Source organism: Zophobas morio, unplaced genomic scaffold (genome assembly GCF_036711695.1).
Source record: "Zophobas morio isolate AGI-343-1 ecotype UQ-CSIRO unplaced genomic scaffold, CSIRO_AGI_Zmor_V1 ptg000014l, whole genome shotgun sequence".
Lineage (NCBI taxonomy): Eukaryota > Metazoa > Arthropoda > Insecta > Coleoptera > Tenebrionidae > Zophobas > Zophobas morio.
Window position 1 is genome coordinate 4,016,841 of NW_026972119.1, and position 18,323 is coordinate 4,035,163.

The window sequence follows — 18,323 nt, forward strand, 5'->3', positions numbered from 1 at the left end:
TGGATGTCTTCATTTTACAAAAAACTTAAAAATTGTTTAGGATAAATGTGGCGAATGTCACGTTTTTTGATCTGTTTATCTAAGTCGATGTTTTGTTTAGGTAAGTGAATATCAAATTAACCTAAAGAATTTTTTAATGATTTTTCCCGAACTTAGACTTGTGGTGAATTCACTTATATATCATTGATGTGGTGCGTCATTTTTTGAACACACTGTATGTAGTAGAATCACGTAGTATTGAAATTTTTTTGTGTAAAAAGATAAAAAATATAATTTGGAGAACTGAAAGAGCTAAATCGACCTCTTTGTTTGAGTTTTTCCAAAAAAAAGTATTTTGTAAATTTATAATACCTACTTAATTTCTTATATTAGCCTACATACTTACAATTTGGTTTTTCTTTTTTAGAAACACCCTATATATTTTTACATATTCTCATTAGCCTCATGCTTAGGCATTTTTCTGACACTGACGTTTCTAAACACATATAAGCAAACTTTGATACAATTCAGTTTTGAAACATTTTTTGTAATCTAGGTTTAAGTGGAAACGGTATTATAGGTTGCCTATTTTAAAAACACAAATGGGTCATCTTAGCTGAATCAGCCTGTATATTCTAAGTAATTAGATAATCTTTTCCTAGGTTATGAAACCATTTTAATTTTTGACATTTGGTCTATTCCAATTGCATTTTTTTGACAATGCAAGGCTTCATAAAAAAATAGCAACATTGTTACTTTTAAGATTGTGTTGCAATGTTTTATGGAGTGATAAGCAATCGACGCACGTGCTCTATTTTGGCGTCCATTAACTAAAATTTTAACATACAGGGTTTTATAAAAATTTGAACATTACAGTTCTTATAACTATAATTAAGTATATTTCAGTTTTTTCAAGTAGAACACCTTTGATTTTATTACTGCTTCCTAATCTATTTTTTATTCTCTTTCTTTCGACATGTCGGTGTGTCTCTTAAGAAACTAAAAAATAAGATGCATTAATAAAATATTAAATAATATACCTATTTGTTCTGTTTGAAAAAAAAAACTGAAATACTTATCGATATTTAAAAATTGTAATAATTCATTTTTTTAGTAAACACTCTGTATAATAACAATCAATTTTATTCGTACCACAACAAAGCGCGCACATTTATTTATCTCTCTAGAAAATATTGTACCTATCATCAGACTTTAAAAAATAACCCTACTGCGATTTTTGTGAATCCTTCCATCACTGAAAAATTTCAAGGACATCGGAATAACATAGTAACATTGTATATATTAGGTACATCACCTTAAAAAACAGAACAGCCTGTATTTTAAAATTTTTGTTACTAAAAATTACTCCATATAATGTTCTTTCAAAAAGTCAGCGTATACTCTTGCAAAATGAATAATTCTGGGTTTACCATACATTATATTTCACTGTATTATGCGACAGAAAAGTTTTAATTGAATCACCCCTAAAATTATTAGTTCATGAGCAATATTGCATCTCTAATAAATAAGAAAAATGTTGTAAGTAGTTAAAAAGTAAAAAGTTGTAGGTATTACCTACATACCTATAATTTGAGAGTTCAAAATTAGTGACAGATTTTGGAATATTCACGTAATTAATGTAGTAGCTACCAACAAAAACATTATTTATTTATATCGCTGAAGGACTGTTTATTATGTTATATAGAGTGCATGCTAATGACTAATTGAATATTTTGTTAGGTCATTAGCCCATAAGTAAATTTTAGTTTACTTACATAAATTTAAACAAAAACATATCTATTATTTATTTATTCTTTTTGTACTCAATATATCTAGAAAATAGTCGAAAAATATGACAACTACTTATGCATTTAGTATTAACCATACAAAAAATTCTAGTAAATTAGTTAAAATATTTTTAACATAACACATGTTGTTACTAGAGAAATAAATTTCTGTTTTTACACAAAATTTTATAAATGATTATTAAAAGTATTTTCTTTTTATTTCATTCATTTGGTTGACATGTTTAGGGTTTTCATTTGCAAAGCATTCGCGTTCGGGGATAAAACATGGATTGCATATCATAAACTACACGAATCAGTTAAACCTATAAGTTTGAACCCAAAGTGTTTGGGCCGCATTCCATTTTTTCCTTAAATAGGTAAAATGGTAACAAATACTTGCTGACGTCTAGGATACTCTAAAGACCAAAGAAAAAAATTTAGTTGGTCGAATTGTTCCATGTCCCTACTCAAAACCGTAGGTCGTCTATTACGTTACCTTCAAGTTGGAGTTTATAACTTCATTTGTGTTTTATGGGCAAGGTTTGCTATATAATAATAATTAGGCATTAAAACAAATGTACCTACTACCAGCTGTAAATAAATTTCACAAGGTTTTGTCCATTGCTTCTTTGTAGTGTCGATATCTTTACAATTCCTTTTGCTTATTCAAAGTCCACATTGCGTTTCCTATTCGACGAATTTGTTTTATTTTTAACCCGCTCGAAAATCCCACGAAACCCTCCCCGATAATCTCCACTAGTATCGTGTAGATACTTATATCTTATATCAGAATTCTGAAAGCAACGTTCATAAATATTATTGAATATAATTTACGGCCAAGTCTACATGTATATATAAACCGTCGACCCACTCGCTTGGTCATTACTGCAACCACCACACGTAAATATTCTCCCTCTTTGTTCGAAACGTCATCCATCTTCAGCGAAAAGGCGCAACGTGTGGCCCATAAACAGTCTGATTGCAATTTGCAACATTGTATGCCGATGACTATCTGGTCTTACAGGTTTCTGCTAGATGAAGTTACAAGTCGTAAGTCATTTATTTTTTCCCTCATTATCGTACACACTACGCATTCCATTAAAATGCACTTAATTGGACGCCATTTTCATACACGCTGCATAAAGGTGAAACGAAATTAATTCTCGTGGCAACAAAAAGATTAAAAATGCAAAACAGCAAAACAAGTTTTATGCGTATATCGTTTTGTATTTTTTATTTCATTAAATTATATGTAAATGGCCGCGGAATGCTAAATACTACGATAATTTGTAATAAAACTTGCATTGATCTTTTGACCACTAAAAAATTATGACTGTTACTACTACTATACTACTACTACTACTGCTTGTTTAGAGCTGAACAATGATATCTCTGACAATTTGTCAAATCGGGTTTTAATCAGAAAAATGTCTTTCCGGATTAATCCGGCCTTTAAGCGCTGAATTAGCGTCGATCGGTGGTTGTGTATGGGGTTTTAAGAGTGGCTACTGAAAATTGCATTAGTTTATTGCTCGACCTCCTCATAAATCAGAGGAGAATGCGTCTATACGGATGCAGAGAGAAGCAATAATATTTAAGTTAATAGCAATGCATATAGGTAATGGTTTTATGATAGCTATAACATTGCATGCTTTGGGGGAAATCTTAACAGCGTAAATACAAATTATTTGTGTAATTTATATCAAGTGCACCGGCTATAGGAACCGCTACTTCGTCGTAATTCTCTTATTATTCTTGTTGTTATCATCTTTCGATCGGTTAGGCTGTTTTAATGGCATAGTTAATGACGATAAGCATTAATATACTAGCTACATGGGGAGATAATGACTGTAAAAATAGACTAGTTAGAATATTAATATGTAGGTAATTCTAATTTATTTTTTAAGTTTACGCACTCATCATTTGCAAGTCTAATATTTTTGTAAACAAGTCGATATGCAAAATTATGTGGAATGATTTACTTATTCTAAATTGTAATCGGAATTAGAACTCCTTGCGCAAATGTCTTTTTTCAAGATTTTCCAACATATGATCACAAAATACAAATTTTTACACTCCATAAATGCTAAGTGACAACTTTACTATGTGATCCAACAGGATGCAAACATCTTTTAAACATGATGTTTCAAAATTGTGCATCGGAGAAGGTACTAACAATGAAATTATCACAAACTTCAACCGAAACCTTCCCTCCTACATAATAATTGTTGCATATTAATTAGTTTCCCACTTAATTTGCAACCTACATGCGTCAAACCTTTTTTCTTATCTCGACCGTCCACACAAACACTAGAATTATAAAAAGCCAGCGTTTAATTTATGCCGATTCGCTGCCAACTGAATGAAATTTTAATTCATTAGTCCCCATTAACCCCAACTACATTATCACTTTCCGATAAAAAAATCCAATTATTTAAATGAAGCAAGCTCGTCTAAGAATCACTCGAAAACGATCATCTCGGCGTTTGCGCGCGATTTTAAGAGAAGAAATCGAGTTAAGTGACGTCCGCCATTAAAAAGTTTTATTGTCACGTTAGTGTGGTAGTTCGCACGTGGCTGAACGACCCATAATGATATTGTTACATCAATAAACCTATCTACTACATCTAAACATTTGACACAACTTTTATATGTCAATAAAAATTTAATTTCGAATATGATTGACGAACCTGTTAGATCATTAGTTAAAGTTCGTTTAATGTGCTCCGAGTTAAGTTGGGTCAGTGTATTAATTACCTGTCAAGAATCTACGAATGATTTATTGATTATAACGCATGCAATTTAAGTGTAATAATGTATGCTTTACGATTTGTCATATATCTTGCGGAGTGACTGCATAATTCACACAATAATACTAAGTACGAAAGTACCTACACAACGTGTACATTTCCATTTTTTTATGCATAAGAATTAAATTGTTTAAAACTAGATGTTCAGATCTTCACTCATTGCAACTCTAAAAAACTTTACTAAATATTGTCATATCTTCATATATTAATTTTAACGTGTGTTAGAACTAATATTAGAACATTTTTATTTTAACAGATTCATAATTTTTGGGAAAGATACATATAATAAGATAATGTAAAAGATCTTAAACTGATAAAATAATGTGTTGTTTTCAAAGAGCTAGGTTTTTCAAAAGTGTGTGGAATAAACTATGTTTCTGATGTTTGAATTGGTAGGTAATATGTTTACCTTAGAGCTAATGAGAATTTTTTATGGTTATTAATTAAAAATTTTATGGAATCGTAAATATACTTAGCCCATACTGACAAGAAATTTGTAGTTTCCAACACTTCGTGACAGAAAAATTTCAGAATATTCTTTTCAATCAGTTCATGTTAATCAGTAAATGAAAATTTCTGTAGCAGTCAGTTTTGAGAAGTATTTGATAATTACAAAAATACTAAAACTAAACTAAGTAAATACTTCAAATTATTTTTCTTAAAACGAATGAAGTATAAAAAACGTTTTTTTGATTTACATCTAAGTAGTTCGTGAAATACTGTAGAAGATTTGTAGTCGGTACTGTCATTGTGATGATATTTAATTGATCTGATTTCACAATGTACGACTTCATTTAGATGCGATTTTTCTCAAGAGATGGAGCTTGATTTTTTGGTCTTGATATACATAATTTAAATCACACTTTGAAATGACAGCTGTTATAAGTATATCTAAATGACTTAATATATAAAGTGTTATACAAAAAAAAAAACTGTATTCGTATGTTAGTGCTAAACATAAAAAGTTAAAAATCAAGAAAACTGCTTGTAATATTAATAACATTTATTATTTTAAAAGACTAATAATAAATAAAATGCCAACAGTTATACATGCGTTAAAACTTTTTGAATTACTATTTATGTGATCGTAAAGTCTATGTGTTTTTATGTACTCATATATTTTACAAAATATGTTGTGTATTTGTTTTCGCTATTTATCCATTATAATACAAAATGCTAATAAGACATTTAAAGAAGTATTATTTCTTATAATTACCCATTTTCATTGTGCTATTTTGTATTGATCGTTTATAAAATGTAAGAGAATTTCCAAAATGATAAATTTTAGTTTATTACGACAATTTTCAAATTTGTAAATAAGTTTATCGATTAACTATTATTGTCCACTATATACAATGCATCTTCGTAATAATTTTTTATTCAAATTATAGACCAATATGAAAATCTGCATCTGTTTTTCACTAATATTATCTTATTTTTTAGATTTGTGCAGCATACTAAGATTGTGTTTAGCGTTGCAGTGTAGGCATACAAAATTAATACTACATTTACTTCTGTTTATTACTCCCAAAAAATACGACATTATGTCAAAAAATTACTAAATAAATTTTTATTAAAATACTACAACCTTAAATTTATATGTATGTGATGTATTTACTGTTCTTCAGAAGTAAGAGAATTTAGATAATTTTTGTAAATTTTTAATTCTGTTTAGGGAGTAATAAGGCATACTTGTAAAGTCGACGCTCTTCGGAAACTATGTGGGCAAGTGTATTTCTGCCAGTGCCAAGATAGTTGGCAAACCACTGCAGTCATCTGTTAAGAAGTACATGTCGTTTTTAAGTTGGAGAAGTTAAATTTTGAAAATATTTTCAATCTTATTATTAACTACCATATTTCAATTTAAACTGTGACCAGTGACCACCCATATTTGAAACATGTTTAATCTTCCTACATATACAAAAACTAAAATTTTTTGTAACACTATGGAAAAACTAATTATGCATAACGATTTTACTTACATCATTTTTACTTTTGCCTTAAGCTTATGAAATAAACATGCAAGGTGACTTTCATCCAAGAATGATAGAGCTGTATTTATTAATTCTTGTATGTAAATTCAAAATGGAATAAGCCTTGAACGGACGTATATTTCAATGTTAATTTTTCCTTATTGGACAGGTGTTGGCCACAATTCTCTTGGACTCAATTAAAATAATTAGCCACATGTCGTATGTAAAAGTTAACCAATTACAAATAAATAAGTAATGAATACCCGCCTCTACATCAAGAGTGTAATAGGATAGCACCAATGTTGCAAAATTTATGGATCGTAATTTTATACAAGTGTGCATAATTAAGAAAGAGTGATAAAGAAGCGTCATGCATACTTAATGCATCGTTGATTATAAATACATATTACAATATAACATTATAAAATCTTGAAAAATATATATAAATGAGTGCATCATTTGAATAACACTACTAAAGAAATTTGGTTCAAAACCTCCCTTGAATTTTTTTAGATTAGAAATATATAAGTATAATAGAAGCTTTGTGCCGAAAAAAAATTTTGTAGATTGTGATATTTGACTGGACCAATATAACACTGAACATTGAAAGAACTGTAGTTGTTTAAGTAGGTACCTACATCAAGGCAAATTTTTAGGTAAACATTTTTGTGCGTACTGCAATATATTTTAACATTCCAGTAAAAATTAAATCAAAAGTAACGTCATCGGAAGCTATGAAAATTGCATTTGGAAGTAAAAACAGGATATTACTAAATGTCACAATGTGTTAAATTTTTAAGGTCAAACGGAACATAAATAAGTATTACAACAAAAACTAATCAGTCAGTGTCAATGAGCAATAGTCAATGTGAAGGATCATGCAGATATAAAAGTGTAAAATGTGATGGGGAGCAATGACTTATTATGGCGTTTATATTTTTCTCGTAAAGTTCGTTTTAAGTTGTAATTTCATGGCTGATCAATACACGACGAATGTTCAAGGATTATTTGCCATTTGATTATTTTTATTGACCTCTGGGAACCTCAGTTACAGATATTTTGCATTAAATTTAAGTACTCCATCTTTCCCCACCTTCCCCTAATATAGTTTACCAATAGGTGTAGATAATTGTGCACTTTGTTGCCGTCAACGTAATTTGTAATATAAAAAATGAATTTGCATTTCCTTTAGTATGTTTTAATGGCTCCTAACACAAATCTATAAAAGTGCCATTACTTTTTGCCGGACAGCTATTAGGTGCTTACTCTTATAAATAAAAGAGTAGTAGCGAGGTGATATATGGGATTTAAAAAGTCGTTTTTTGTGTGTACTGTAACAATTACTGCTACCATAAAATTTAATTGATTGTTTGCTTACGTTTATCTAAAGTTGAGCGGAAAATCAGAAGTCCGTTTTATATGTTTGCTCAAAAATTATACCATAATTTACGATCCATATATTACTTTATGTAAAGAGGGTTATTTTACGTTCCTTCGAGATTCCATCCAGAAATTGTGTCGTACGCCTTATAAAGTTTAAATAAACTTTATGAAAATTCATCACAGGATTGATACATCTTTTTTATGACCGCTCTATTAAATTTTTCTTCGGCATTAATTTTATTATGGCGTGCATCTCCAAAAAGTGGCCCTATCGATCCTCCTATGCAACTTTTGTGCAACAAAATCCTACAGCTCGTAAATAAAATCGCAGTATTCATATTGGCAGTAAATAAAAAGCAGGATTGAAACCTAATAACTATCAAGAAAAAACGCGTATCATAAATATCGGCCAAAAGCAAAAGGAACTGTGTATCCCATTACAGTTGTAGCGTTGCAATTTTCCTTGCATGTCAAACCAACTGCGATATTTTAGTTCAAGTCTTGCACAAAAAGAAATGGAGTGAACCGTAAAAGTCACAAACTTGAGTAAAATAAGAGCCAGCGTCGGCAAGTTTTCTTCCAGCGACTGCAGTAAATGGAAAAATCTAATCGAAAACCTTAAAATATACAAATGGAGCAATTCCGCTGCTAAAATAAAGATTTATGACACGTTCCCTCAATAATTCAGGAGAAAGCAAATTAAAAACGTTCCGAGTTTAAACAAATTTACAGAATGAAATTCATGATCTGTGAATATTCTAAAGCAAAGCCGTTTCTTCCGTATCATTGACCGCGAAGAAAACAACTAAATTTATTGTTGATTTTAGTTGGGCAAAAATAGCGCTGTTTTTTGCAGCGTCGGCTCAATCCAGCCAATAAAAACGGGGATGTTCTCGTAGTCGTGGTTTCTTTTAGAATATTGCGTTATTTTAAATTTATTGAACGAACGTGCGCTTATCTTATAAAATAGTCAGTTTTATTACAAAGAGTAATTTAGACGCACGAATGCATTTGCGGTTAATAGCTTGCAATCTCGGAATTATGTAGCTGGGTGCTTTTGGAGCGGCGTGTTTGGTCATGCAGAAAATGCAAAAAGCAAATGGCGTATACACATAATGACTCATTCGATAGCAATTAACGATAAACTATGCCAAAATAGCTTCCACTTTAATTAAGAATATTTCTAGGTACCATTTTATCGCGAAGATAAAAAATTTTTTCCGATGCAATTTTACAACATGATATTCGCTTTCATCGGACGATTTCTAAACAATAAATTGACACCTTATATTGTAAGAGTAATTTTTGTTACTATGTACTTACGAGCCAGAAAAGAATACTCTCTATATTCTTGCTCTCACTATGTACAAGATATCTGCCACAAGATTTAGACTTCTTGCAATCTTTCCATCAGAAAATAGGAATAAACGTTCTGCAATTGTTAAACATATCAGAATCCAATAAAATATTTTAATGGATATTTTCTCGAAACGCATTTAATTATTAAAACGAATATACTTATACTTACTGTTTGAAAATTGTTGCTTCTGATATTATATCATTACCTATCAGTTAGACGTCATTTTCTGGCACTGACACGGCCGTGAATATTGTAACGTACAATACATTTTGAAAAATCTAATCAAAGTATAAGTTTTTGGACAATCAGTGCAAAGAATACTGACAACTTTCATCGTCGCTACACGTTCAAAAAACGAAAGCGAGTATTTCAGGATAGGTACATCCAGGATAACTTTTTTTTTAACATTTACAATGTTTTACGAATCTACGAATCTGTATTCTAAAAGCTCAGTATATTTAATATATAAACATATACCTATTAGTAAGAGAAATTGAAATAAAAAAAAATTACAATTTAAAATTTTTTCCAATAACTGTGCACACGATTTGAACCAGTAACATTTTCGTTGCGAAATAATTCCTTATCTGCAAAGGTAAATAAGCGTCGGAATATCAATCAGGCAAATGCGTTCAAAGGAAGTAGGTATAGTAATAATAACCCTTATGATATCCTTCTATATTATTAGATGAAATTACATGCTGTAAAGTAACCATAGTTTTTGCATAGTGTTAGACTAAACAGGTAACATTAAAGAACAATAGAAACGCTGACGGTTTCGGTAAATGCTAAACAATTATTAACGAGTTTAAATGCAAGTGTTTAATTAACGGTTAAATAGCACTGTTAGATTGCTTTACCGTAGAAATATATTATCCATTAAATCAATAATGCCAAACGTAACAAAGTGAAAGTGGAAAGTGCGTGCAAAGGTAAAATATAATAATCTGGAAACCTAATTACATCAACTTACCTTAGCTTCTTCAGCTTGTAAACGACAAACAATACCGCATAATTCTCAAGATAGCATGGATTTATTATTTATTCATTTATAGGAATATCATCCTTAACTTTTACGAGCTAACATGTACGAGCTATTTATTAGGAGTCATTAATGAAGCAGTTCTATATTGTCAATTTTCGAATAATTAAATATTCACAGTGCATAACATACAATAGGTACCTAAATATTTTTTTATTTGTGTTTAAAACAGTGAACTGGACGTTTCCCAACTTCAAAAATATATCTTAAAACAAAACAAAAAAAACACGTTGAGATAACTTCCGTGTTCGAAAAATACGAAATTTTCAGTTTATTATTGTAGCGGGACTTCGTAAGGGATTAACTTAGTGCAACTAATTTAAAACATCTTCCATCGAATTACGAATCTGTGTAGCTACTCTTTTGTTTTGTATGACTTGCTTACAGGGGTATGTCATAAGAGCAGAAATTATCTGTAACCTCTTTCTAAATAAAAAATAAATTATATTTCAAAGATTAAAATGACACTCTAAATATTGGGGAGATAAGAGTTAATGAATGAATCCAGAATAACTTCCCAATTGACAAATTTTGTATAGGTAGTTCCTAAAGAGCAAGTCAACAGTGTCTAATTCATAGCGGTTTAGGATACGAAAAACTAGTGGATTAGCGCTCTGTTAAAAATACATGATTTGACTTCACACATGTAAAAAGCACCTGTATGTACTTACGTATCTACAAACGACATTTGGTTTGAATTAGTTAAAATATAGTACCTATAAAAGCGAAGGTAGAAGCTATTCAGAAATTGGGCAATCTTAACTCTCCGTTTTTGAATCCTGTGGTGTTTATTTATCAACGTCTTATATTTTTTAAGATCTGAAAATATCCACCCCATAAAATATGTATGCTGTATGGTGCAATGCTAATTAAAATTTGTTTGTTCTTCCCCTACAACAAATTTGATGACCTTATGTCAAAATTTTTCAAAGTAGAAGTTCATCCAAATTTATATAGTGGTATGCTTCTTTATCTTCTTTCTCTACGGTTTAATATTGCATTAATATTTTCAAAATTACACATATGGGATATTAAAAAGAAAATAATTTCTGTTAAAGAAATTTTTGCAGTTTGTCTCAGAACCAATATAACAAATCTCTTTGACATGTTAGTAGGACACTAAACTTGATCAAGTGATTCCAAACATGAACTAAAATTTTTCTAGTAATTCTCTACAGAAATTTAATCAGGCTATCTTCAAAAAATATGAAATAATAACTAATTAATTAATAATACCATGAGACCCAATACTGTTCGTATTTTGGTAATCTAGTTATATTTTTTGAAGATACTAATATGCCTAGGATTCCCAAAAAATTATGACCAAGACAACTTCTTTATTGATTAATTCAGAAATGGTTTATGTAATTTGTCTGAAATATATAAAAACACAGGACTATTTTTATCAAATTTTTATGTTAAAATCTATAGATACATTTTTTCCAAAAAACTTATAAAGTCATCAACATTTTGTTAACAAAATTTCACATTAGTTCACCCAATTCATCTGCCTGTGGTTTAATAATAATAGATCAGTTTTTTGATTTTGCACATATAAGTAGTTTATTTAAAAATCCTCCTTATTAAAATTTATGATTTATCTAAGAAACTAAGTACATAACAGACACCGATAATTCCAAGATAGGTAAGTCATACATAAAAGAAAACTAAGTATATATGTAATAATTTTCAGAAAAAAACCTATTAATATGTAAGAAGAAACTACTACTTGGACTTCCTTTAACACTTTTAGTAAAATATTAACTCACATTGATTTAGTGATTATTTACAAAATTGTAGGTATTTTTATACTTTCAAAAAACTGGTGACGTCAGCCCAAAGTTTCGTTAGGTAGATATCACTTGAAATGTCTTGAATGACATGCTGTTTTATCTGTGGTATAATAATTCACCCTTATCGTTAACTTTACACTTTATGTCAAAGTCCTAGATAAAATTATAAAGTTATAGGTACCATAACTACCATTGCTACCTCACCTGGATCCTATGAATTAGCTTTAGTAAACATTTTTACTTCAAGAAGAGAAATATAGAAATATACAGGTAGCGAAAAAACATATGGCAGCATCAGTCAAATATCTCGAAACCATTTATTGTAGCTAACTGTAAACTATAATCGAAAATTTTTACGCAGACTTCTTATCTCAATTAGTCTATCAAATTCATCTTAGCATAACTTTTTCTTTCTAATTCCTTTTTTGAATTCAGGACCTTCATATAGGTATACGAATTTTTAGTGAATAAGAAATATGTTTATTATCAAGTCCCAGTTTCAAGTTATAATGTTTACACAGATCGATTGGGATTGCTGCATAGTAAATTCAGTTCACATCAGCGATGCAAAACCAGTTTGAAATTTGACCTCAAGTGGATGAAATGAAAAAAAACTCTTATTGTGTTCCACTCCATTAAAATAAATCATTAATTTTTGTTTTGTTATACTTACTTACTTAATACCTAGTCATTCAAAGGACTCGCCATTTATTTCGTCACAGGAATGAAGACCTATACACTTTCTTGGGATTTTCAATTTTAAAATGCCCTAACATTTTGAACCAGAACTTCTCGTTTTTAAAACACAATCACGCATTCCAGTGTCTTATATAATGATAAAATTTGATTTGGAGGACTTTATTTTCGTATGATAACGACTAAAAATTAAGTTGAAGATCTGTTTGTATGGACCATTAAACTACAGGTAAAGAAACATGCTTAATATGCGTACCTATATTTCTCATGAGTTTTTCATAACAAAAATTTGTGACGACGTCATTAGCATTTCAGTAAAGGTACCCACATGTATTAATATCAACAAATTCAAGAAACTGAAGTAAACCGTTTTTAAATGTTCCACGAAATAAATTGCTTCGTTCATTTTATTTTTTGGAAACACTTTGTAAGTATATAAGATGCATATGTTAGGGATGATGTCATTAAGTTTTGGAGGATATAGACAGATACATTTTTATTAACTATTTACCATGCTTACGAAAGTCTTAAAACGTTTGCAAGATTTGCAATTTTTAAGTTCAATTGTAAAATATTGTTAGGCAGGTACCTACACGGTTTTGATTTTTGTACAAAAATCTGGATGTCTCAGGTAAAAAATAACCCGGAATTCATAAACCATAGGTATAAAAATAAGTTAATTTATCGTAGTAAATTTTAAACAGGATTTAATTTGCAAAATTTTTAGATGATGTCATCATCAAATTGTTGATGGAGATCGGTCTTAGCGCACGATATTCTTAAATACCTTGAAAAATTCACAACTTATATGACAGAAAATTAAAGGGCCATTGAAAGAAGAAAAAACGAATAGGAAATGAGATACAGTAGGTAGACATAATAGAGATATATATAGCTCCTTCGATACATCTGTTTTTTCTGCGATTGTAAAGTCGAAAATGTTGCCCTATGATTTAGAGTTCTGTGAGCTGAAAACAGTAGTGTAAACTGCGTTCCGAAATTTTTAAATAATTAAGATTTTGGTTTTGAAGATGCGCGTGATGCAAAAATTTAACAAAAATTTTAAAAATAAGATGACAGTCAAATGTTTTTATAATAACTGCCCTTGCGTTATACAGAAAAGTTGTGGACAGGTTATATTTAAAATTTCACAACAATACCTAAGTCTGTTAATAATACTTGGAATATCACATTTGGAAATGTATTGATACCCCACAAGTAACTCGCCTTAAAGGAGAAGGAAGCCTAAACTCCTTAGATTATTTATTTTTAATTTTACGGCACCATGAAAAATTAACCTAAAGAAAATAATTTTTTAAATTACAAAAGACAGAGGGCTTGGAGTATAACGTCGTCAAAACATTTAAGAAAACTATGAAAAAAAAATGTCTCTTGTCTTTAATTTGAACGATTCGAGTTGTGCTTGAAATAACACACAGTTTTACATTTTCAAAATTTAGAATATTTCATACATACACAATATAACAAATGTTTCGAAATTTTAGAAATAACATTAAAAAATGCATTTATTCTACTCTCCAGAAAAACAGTAGATAACTTCGTATCAATAAAATATTAAATAAATTAGAATTGATGATGTTTTAGTAAAAAATACTTAAATTTATTTTCTACTAAGTATTTCTTGCATTACATATTGGGTGTTCATTTGAAAATATCATCTAGTCTACGTTTGCACAGATATTTTCTAACATATAGGTAATAGGATTGTCTCAAAACCTTAATATTTCGCTAGGTATAGGTAGGTACTTGATTGGAAGGAAAATCCATTCCGGGGATCTAAATTTTCAGTTTTATTCTGCTAGATTTAATGCTTCTAATAAAAGCCGCTGTAAATATTGTTTTCTTCGTGGTTTTATCATCTTCAAAATATTCAATATTCAATGATTCATCTGTAAATAATTGCAGTCCAAACACCAATTTTGGAGGTTGTAATGCATCTTCAATAAATTCATGTGGATTTTTGTGACCCCAAATTTTTGTATTTTGTAAATTTGTATAGGTACTCATTCACGTGAAGTCAATCTTTATATTCACAAGCAATTGCAAAATTTTGATCGTCGTAGAAGTCGACCGGCAACAATTGTGATACCGCTATGACACTATAGATATATGGATAAAGTTCCAAATCCTAACGTAAGAGTGTGTGGGTTGTTTCAACAGGAGCATTAAGTTGTTGGTGTAACTGACGATTCGACGTTTTCGGGGCATTTTCCATATTTTCTTCGGCATAATCAATATTCTTTTGTACGTTTTACATTTGCTCAACTCCCAGATTTGTAGTAATTTTGAATCAAAAACAGTTCGTGCTCTAAGGTGTAGGTAAGCGATAGAACCAAAGTGAAACTGTTGCTGGTTAGTGGTGAAACAACACACAAGCTCAGAGTTAAACAACTGTGCCAAATGTCATTTACAGCATAGTAGTATGGATTAATAAAATACATGCCTTTTTCGCTACATTTTCTTCTGTCAAAAAAATAACGCCACCTTGATGACTTTTTAATAGAACATCCCTTATATTCATCCCCACCGAAACGTTATTGACATCTTCTTAAAAATATAATAAATAGATATTCACTAGCTTGACGTGCAAAAGGTATTTAGTGTACTTCAAAGGCTAGGAAAGTTCTGTGTAACTTTGGCAACATGAAGGGGTCCAGCACACATCTAAAGCTGTTTAGATTTTCGTTCTTTCCCTGGATATTTTTAAATGTCTTGTTTTCACTGGGTCACTCGAGCCCTTTGTGCCCCTCGCTCGTTGCTCGGCCACGCACCCTCCCGCCGCCTTACCCGGGTGTGCCGTCCATGGCGCATGTTCGTTCCGCCGCTGGCTGTATCGAGCGCGTTCCCGGGCCCGTATTGATCCGAATCCTAGCCAAGATGGCCTCCGTCTGACAGCACATTGGTGCTCGCTCCGATCCCCTATCGTTTACGCTAGACTTGCACGGCATGATCTCCCTGCTGCGCCCCTTCCCAAGGCACCAGGCCGACTTGATCTACGATCCGACACCGTTTCAAACGAATCGCGACCGCACGTCCCGTGCGTTTAAGGTCGCGTTTCGCTCAGCTTTTTAACTACGTGCTTAGAGTCTGGAATGGATTCCGGGAATAAAATAAATTGCAAGACATGCTTGCTATCTCAGAACTTTTTAGAGAGACTGATGCCTGCAATATCTGGCTGAATTCCAAGCAAGAGAAGTTGTGGATGCTTTTTTCCTTTTCCCAATTGCTGGCGCGGTTAATGGGGCGGGGATTTTTTCAGCAAAGCGGAACAATAATGTTTGAAATGTAGCAGCAAATAAATTATGGAGCACAAATACAGAGACCACAGTTTTGAAATTGCATGACAAGGTGTCATAAAATATATGTATGTTAGTGATGTCATAAGCTTAGATATTTTAAATTGTAGCTTGTAGCTAACACGGGACATTTAGAAAATTTTTGCACGCACATTTGATATTTATCCTTTAAATTTTAGTAAATCAAACCTCGAAGACGAAAAAGAAAATCTAAATTTTTGTCAGCTGCAAGCTTTCCCCATAAATGTGTCTTCTCGTTTTCATGACGATATAAGACATCGGGTTTTCCTGCCTTTTGACAGTTTTTGTTATCAATGGCTGATTAAATCAAATTTATCTTATACATTTACATTATTAGACGTGTATCTACCTAATTCACTGTATCTTTTTAAGTTGTCGAAACTATTTTTTTTAATGTTCGAAAAATATATCAGTACTTGATTGATTCCTTAAAAATGCCCAGGTCCCAGATACCTATAATCTGAAAATATATCTGCCCGAGTAAATCAAATAATTGCTATTTCACATTAATTCACTATAAGGGAATAGTAATAGAAAACCTTTTATATAGTGAGATTTTTTAAATTTCTGCTCTAGCGGCTGACGCCTAAAGCAGAAATTTAGAAATTCACCCTATATTATTATACCTGTAGGTTTCATTATTCCTGTCTGTTGGCAATTTTGTTTAACATGTATGTAAGCTCCGAAATGACTGCAATTGCTGTGGAATTTTGGGTATCTATACTTTGGGGAAGCAATTTCAAGTTGATTTTGCGACGTCGCAACACGGCGTTGCTGTGGTGGTATAGCAAAATCTATAGATTCTATTTACTAGATTTTTGTGACACCACTATAGCAACTCCGTTTTGCGACCTCGCTAAATCAACTTGAGATTGACTGTCTAAATCAATCTCAAGTCACAATAGTCTATATTGTGAAGATGTTAAAAGCTAACCAAAATTTGTTTGTTCATTTTCATTAAAAAATTTGAACACGTCGTCTTAAAATTTTAGTAGGTAAATTCTCCTTAAATTTGATAAAATATTGTAGTTCTAACTATAACTTGTGATTCATTAAACTGTTCTTATTTTTTACTTCAGATAAGTACCAAGGTTTTTAGAAAAAAATGAGGGATTGTAAGTACAATAAAATTTGAAAATTTATTGTCAATGTTGGAAGTCTTGTCCATTATTCTTACAATTTTTGTGTCAGATTTATGGTAGGTATTTGTTGTCGTTTAGCTCTGCTTTATTGTAGTTTCAACAGGACTAGGAGATTTTCGATTAATACATATACCTATCTATTTAACAAAAGAGAGGTCTTAAATTAAATCAATGTTGATGATGTAGGTATAGGGTAAATGTGTACAAGAGTACGCACTTAGTGTAAAACTGTCAACAACTTTTTAATTTTTTTGGATACACAAATTTTATTATATGAGTTCGTTATATACATGTTTAGAGATCAGATATATTTAATTGTACGTCCCAAGACCACTATATTTTAAGAGTAATTTCAATTTTTGTCAAGATGTGTAAATGCGCACTCTTAAACAGTTCATTGCGCAAGAGTGCGCATTTGAACGCTTATGAGTGCGTATTACATTTTATGAAAAAATATTTGTTTCTAAGGTGATAAATAAATGGGAATAAGTGACTACAGACTACATATAAAACGGGAGACCTCTTTCTTCGTACTCTAGGGGTCTTGAAAAGTCGAGAAAACGTAAAAATAGAGAGTCGGTCGACGGACTCGATTACAACACGCTTAGGAAGTAAAAATAAAAAAAGAATCACCATAACCACCACCACACAACTTGCGAAGCAGTACAAAGTAGTAGAGTTAAATAATTCATTATCGTATGATATGTATCTCCAAGACTATTAGACTACGTATTGCAAGCAATGCGCACTCTTATAGAATACCTCGCTGCGCACTCTTGTACATTTGTACATAACCTAATGTTTTCAAAGTTAAAAGCTTTTGATGGATAGAAAGTATAAAACTGTTAGTGTATAACGAGACCTTAAAAGTTACAACTAATGAAAATTATTACTGCAAAATAAAAGAACTGGTACGTACTTTACAAAAAACTAAAACTCTGAGCGGTAAAAATTACATCCACACAACGTGTGAACATAAAATCGTCAGTACGACCAAACTATAAACTATATTCAGGTCAC

General features: G+C 30.9%; 1 protein-coding gene across 5 annotated transcripts in view; it reads left to right on the forward strand.

The window, feature by feature from the left end:
- Window positions 1–18,323, forward strand: part of LOC135129211 (homeobox protein abdominal-B-like) — a 201,993-nt gene that overhangs the window by 95,541 nt on the left and 88,129 nt on the right. The window lies entirely within an intron of this gene.